The following is a 5667-nucleotide window of genomic DNA, read 5'->3' as shown; positions in this document are numbered from 1 at the left end:
ATTCTTTTGGCTGCCCATGGTAGAAGACAGAACCCCTGAAGGCTCCCAACTGTATGGTGTTGGGAATGTGTCTCAGCACCCCATCCTGTCGTTGGAGACGGACCTGGAAACGTCTAGACCCGGTTTTTATTCCATCAATGTCCATCACCTCTATTGCATTTTGTACTTTGCAGTATCTTGTCATCCAAGTCCAGACATCCTGGTTCCTGACTTTTTCTGAAAATATCATCACATAAACAGTTTTCAAGTCCCTTTCGGCAAGTGGTGTCATGCTGATCTTATCAAAGCCTGATGCTGACGTTTTCTTCTTTTCGAATCTCTCCAGGCAGTTTTGGAAGTGTTGGCTGGTTGTAAAGATGACCTCAAATATCTTTTTCCCCGGGTAAGCAAAGATGTATTCCAGATGGTCTGATGAAAAATCAAGCTCTTTCTGCAGGATATGTCGGCTGAACTGCAAGCGGTCCATCTTTAGATCTTCCAGAAGGTCAAAACGAACAGCGTTCCGGCGATTGGTCTGGTTTGACGCCATGGTGAACCCACTGGTCTTGGGTTACCACGGATACTTTGTTGCGCCCCTTACACCGCAAGACAGCAACAATGCCAAAGGAGACCCATCAACTTGGTGATCATGGTATCTCCCCTGCCAGGTAAGTATTAGTTGGACGGGTCAGAGACAGGGCAGTCTTGCAATGACAAAGGACACGGCATGGCGGTTCCTGCCTCTGAGCCGGCCAAAGCAGCCCATCAACCACATTTAACCCTAAGCCTTAAAGACAGATAAGGCTTGAAATAGACATAGGTTCCAATCGGGGGCACAAAGTGCAGCACAGCAGCAGGGGTCTTTTTTGGACTCAATGACAAAGAAGCCAAAGGCGAGAGCCACGAACCATGCTAGCACAGCTTCTGTCTGCAGTTTTCGGCCCATTTAAACCCATTGTTTTGCTCCCTTTGAGCTCTATGTGTTCTGCTACCATAATACAAAGTTGACCTTGCTCAGAGACCGGGGAATACCCCCCAGATGCAAGGCAATATTGTGTTACTTCGATAGCACATATAATACAATTGGTACGATACGCAAGGATGACACGCAAATTCGTGAAGCGTTCCTCATTGCCAATTTGTAATGATTTTTCCAACATAAATCCCGATTCCTATCAAGCAGAGGTGGAAGAAGTACTCAGAACTTCCAGTTAAGTAAAAGTGAGGTTGCTTCTCTTGTTTTATACAGGATTTTGTGTTTTTGTCCAATCGGGGCCACAAACTGCAGCACAGCAGCAGGGGTCTGTTTTGGACTCAATGCCTATAGTCACCCAATAGTACAACTCTCTAATTGTGTGCTAGTACATATTCCAAACCACAGTGAAGCTATGTTGCATTTGCGGAGACTGGGAACCTAGTTTTCCTCTTGGCTTACAAATATTATACCACTAATCTGCCCACATTCACAAGACATCGTAACTACCACTACGCTGGCGAGGTCAACAGCACGGTCAACAAGGTGGATTGTTCAACAGATAATCTATATGCTCCAAGTCATTTCAGAAGGGATACATTCCACCGGTCAACCCTTACAGTGATTTGATGTCGAGCATCTCACTGAGTTCTCAAATCAATGGGAGTCGGCACAGAGAACATCCCTCTTTACTTGTACACTCCAAAGACCTGTGTGTTTGCTGTAGCAGAGTCCAAGTGGTGTAGGCATTATACTTTATTTTCAGACAACAAAGAACTGTCTATTGCATTGGCCGGGAATCGGACCCGGGTCTCCCACGTGGCAGGTGAGAATTCTACCACTGAACCACCAATGCTGAATTATAAAGCCACCATAGGGCAGTTGAGGCGAAAAGTTCAGCCAACAAAGACTGTTTTTCAAGCAACCACGCTTCTATAGCCAAGTGAGGGCCACCACGAGGGCTTGGACTGGGACAACTATGGTGGTGTCTGTTCTCGAGGACAGCCTCCACAATTACTCTGGTTTCTCTTCAAAGCGTATAAGTCTTTCGCCTTTTACTAAAGACTTCCGTGGAGAGGAACACCTACGAGTTCAACCTATTTTTGGTAGGCTTGGCCATTTGGCTGAGCATTCTGAGTTTGTGAAAGACAAGAGCAGTCATTAGCACCTGGGCGATCCAAGCTACCCAGCGCCGATGTTACGCCAGGTCAAAAGAGCCGCACCAAGACCTGCGGCGACTGCGCAACGAGTCCGTCTCCCGCAGCAAACTTTAAGGGTCATCGCTTCTCGGCCTTTTGGCTAAGATCAAGTGTAGTATCTGTTCTTATCAGTTTAATATCTGATACGTCCCCTATACGGGGACTATATATTAAATGGATTTTTAGCACTGGGAGCTGAAAGAGGGGCTTGCCCCGTTCACTCCACGCATCGACCCGGTATTGCAGCGCCTCCGGGAACGGTGCACCCATCTCCTGCCTTGTGGAAAAACAAACAAAGACGCATCTCGAAACCAAAACTGATGGTTTCAATTGAGGGCAGAAACTGCAGCGGATTCTTTTTTGGACTCAATGCCAAAGACGCTAAAGATGACAAATTGAACTTGCTTGGCTCTGGAGCGTGGCACGCTGAGTGATGCTCAATGCAAGGGACAGAGATATTTCGAGCCCAAAGGAAAGACACGCTCTTGGGAGGACATTGGCACCAGAAAGTCTCTCCTGGAGCAAAGAAGCCACCACACATGCAAGCTGTAGCCAGGTTGTCTTTGACCTTTTCTTCAACACTATAATCAGGGGAGAGCGCGAACGCAGTCCCCCACTACCACAAATTATGCAGTCGAGATTCCCACATTTGGGGAATTCGCAGCGGTCAGCATAGCCGGGGTGCAATGGCCGAGCCTCGCCCTGGGTGAACCACCTTGGTGATCATGGTATCTCCCCTGCCAGGTAAGTATGAGTTGGACGGGTCAGAGACAGGGCAGTCTTGCAATGACAAAGGACACGGCGTGGCGGTTCCTGCCTCTGAGCCGGCCAAAGCAGCCCATCAACCACATTTAACCCTTAAAGACAGATAAGGCTTGAAATAGACATAGGTTCCAATCGGGGGCACAAAGTGCAGCACAGCAGCAGGAGTCTTTTTTGGACTCAATGACAAAGAAGCCAAAGGCGAGAGCCACGAACCATGCTAGCGCAGCTTCTGTCTGCAGTTTTCGGCCCATTTAAACCCAGTGTTTTGCTCCCTTTGAGCTCTATGTGTTCTGCTACCATAATACAAAGTTGACCTTGCTCAGAGACCGGGGAATACCCCCCAGATGCAAGGCAATATTGTGTTACTTCGATAGCACATATAATAAAATTGGTACGATACGCAAGGATTACACGCAAATTCGTGAAGCGTTCCTCATTGCCAATTTGTAATGATTTTTCCAACATGAATCCCGATTCCTATCAAGCAGAGGTGGAAGAAGTACTCAGAACTTCCAGTTAAGTAAAAGTGAAGTTGCTTCTCTTGTTTTATACAGGATTTTGTGTTTTTGTCCAATCGGGGCCACAAACTGCAGCACAGCAGCAGGGGTCTTTTTCGGACTCGATGCCTATAGTCACCCAATAGTAAAACTCTCTAATTGTGTGCTAGTACATATTCCAAACAACAGTGAAGCTATGTTGCATTTGCGGAGACTGGGAACCTAGTTTTCCTCTTGGCTTACAAATATTATACCACTCATCTGCCCACATTCACAAGACATCGTAACTACCACTACGCTAGCGAGGTCAACAGCACGGTCAACAAGGTGGTGTAGGCATTATACTTTATTTTCAGACAACAAATAACTGTCTATTGCATTGGCTGGGAATCAGACCCGGGTCTCCCACGTGGCAGGTGAGAATTCTACCACTGAACCACCAATGCTGAATTATAAAGCCACCATAGGGCAGTTGAGGCGAAAAGTTCAGCCAACAAAGACTGTTTTTCAAGCAACCACGCTTCAAGAGCCAAGTGAGGGCCACCGCGAGGGCTTGGACTGGGACAACTATGGTGGTGTCTGTTCTCGAGGATGGCCTCCACAATTGCTCTGGTTTCTCTTCAAAGCGTATAAGTCTTTCGCCTTTTACTAAAGACTTCCGTGGAGAGGAACACCTACGAGTTCAACCTATTTTTGGTAGGCTTGGCCATTTGGCTGAGCATTCTGAGTTTGTGAAAGACAAGAGCAGTCATTAGCACCTGGGCGATCCAAGTTACCCAGCGCCTCTGTTACGCCAGGTCAAAAGAGCCGCACCAAGACTTGTGGCGGCTGCGCAACAAGACCATCTCCCGCAGCAAACTTTAAGGGTCATCGCTTCTCGTCCTTTTGGCTAAGATCAAGTGTAGTATCTGTTCTTATCATTTTTTCCAGGAAGGACATTTCGAATCTCGAGGAGAAAGGAGCGATGGCCGGGAGGGCCGATGATGGTCAGCCGATCCCAAGAGTCGGGCTGAGATTCACACTGCGTTTTCAGGCAGTTGATGCGGCGGAAGATTTCGTGTCGAGGACATGGTTCTGCAGGAAAGTCATCATGGAGCAGCTAAATCTGAAGGTCGATGCCATCTACTGCCTACAATGGAACCAGCAGGAGAAGGCTTTTGACGTCACCCTAAAGGACGAGCAAGTATACACGAAAGTTGCTAATGACTGTGTTGCTGCTGCTATGCTAAAGCCGCTAGCCTGTTACAAGGTTTTACATTTGGACAGACCAAATTTCAGGACAATCACGGTCCACATGTTTAATCCCTTTGTGACTGGCTGATTTTTTGAGGCTGTATGGGGAAGTGCTAACTGCAGCAAGGCATGTCAAGGACACCATGGGGATCTGGACAGGTCGAAGGCAGTTCCAGGTGCTTCTTAAATCTGATCCAGAGAGTTTTGGCGGCCTCAAGCACCCGCCTGCCTCCTTCAGCCTTGGAGCAGATCGAGGGTACCTATTCTACCCGCGCCAGCCAGCTTTCTGCAGGCGATGCAGACAATCAGGCCATGTGGATGGAGGGTGCAGCGGCGCCAGCTGCCGGTTTTGTGGCCAAAGAGGATATGAGGCCAAATACTGTACAGTGCCAAATGCCTGCCATGGCTGTGGTGGGATCGACCATCTATACCGAAGCTGTCCTGAGCGCAGGAGGACGTTTGCGGAGGTAGCCGGGGCCAAAAACCGGAAGGAAACGGAGTTCGAGGACCTTCTGGAAGGGCTTATTCAGTACCAGAAGGCTATGTTTTCAGAGAGCACGGGGGGGACTGTGACAGTGGAGCAGGGACCAGGAGGTGGCTCGGGGGCTGACAGCGTGGACAAAGGCCCTGTGGGGAATACAGACTCAACTGTAGCAGCCGAGGTGGGTGTCAAGACAGGGGCACGTAAAATAGCGGAGGCTTTCGGAACAGAGGCTTCAGCAGACAATGGGGACTGCTCGCAGATCGGAGACAACAAAAGGTCAAAGACTGAGGGAACGAGGAGGAGTATGCAGGCCAAAGAGGTGGTGGCGGCGGTGGGTGAAGGAGATGGGCTGCAGAAGAGGGAGGGACCAGTGAAGGACAGTGACCAGGGGAGGGTCAAAGTGGACGAAGGCCATGGTTTGGGTGGAGGGACGAAGGAGGAGGACCCAGGGGTTGTAGGGGCTGTGCTCCCATCAGGGTTGCAACTGGTCCGGGAGCTAACTGCTGAACCACTGCTGCAACCGCCTCCCTTGGGGGA

The 5667-nt window shown here is 49.2% G+C and overlaps 5 non-coding genes and 1 pseudogene across 5 annotated transcripts; 4 read left to right on the top strand and 2 right to left on the bottom strand.

The window, feature by feature from the left end:
- Nucleotides 1-1737: 1737 nt before the first annotated feature.
- Nucleotides 1738-1808, bottom strand: trnag-gcc (transfer RNA glycine (anticodon GCC)). The gene has a single exon. It is a non-coding gene; the product is annotated as a tRNA-Gly (tRNA).
- A 158-nt stretch (nucleotides 1809-1966) lies between these two features.
- Nucleotides 1967-2083, top strand: LOC117440633 (U5 spliceosomal RNA). The gene has a single exon (XR_004551287.1). It is a non-coding gene; the product is annotated as a U5 spliceosomal RNA (small nuclear RNA).
- A 148-nt stretch (nucleotides 2084-2231) lies between these two features.
- On the top strand, nucleotides 2232-2422 carry LOC117440631 (U2 spliceosomal RNA). Its single transcript, XR_004551286.1, has one exon. It is a non-coding gene; the product is annotated as a U2 spliceosomal RNA (small nuclear RNA).
- A 317-nt stretch (nucleotides 2423-2739) lies between these two features.
- On the bottom strand, nucleotides 2740-2903 carry LOC117440630 (U1 spliceosomal RNA). Its single transcript, XR_004551285.1, has one exon. It is a non-coding gene; the product is annotated as a U1 spliceosomal RNA (small nuclear RNA).
- Nucleotides 2904-4017: 1114 nt separating this feature from the next.
- LOC117440634 (U5 spliceosomal RNA) lies at nucleotides 4018-4134 on the top strand. The gene has a single exon (XR_004551288.1). It is a non-coding gene; the product is annotated as a U5 spliceosomal RNA (small nuclear RNA).
- Nucleotides 4135-4282: 148 nt separating this feature from the next.
- Nucleotides 4283-4363, top strand: LOC117440632 (U2 spliceosomal RNA; annotated as a pseudogene).
- Nucleotides 4364-5667: the final 1304 nt, after the last annotated feature.

The sequence above is a fragment of the Pseudochaenichthys georgianus genome, unplaced genomic scaffold (genome assembly GCF_902827115.2).
Source record: "Pseudochaenichthys georgianus unplaced genomic scaffold, fPseGeo1.2 scaffold_1085_arrow_ctg1, whole genome shotgun sequence".
In the NCBI taxonomy this organism is placed as follows: domain Eukaryota; kingdom Metazoa; phylum Chordata; class Actinopteri; order Perciformes; family Channichthyidae; genus Pseudochaenichthys; species Pseudochaenichthys georgianus.
Note: the sequence above shows the minus strand (reverse complement) of the source record. Positions and strands in the feature narration are given on the sequence as shown.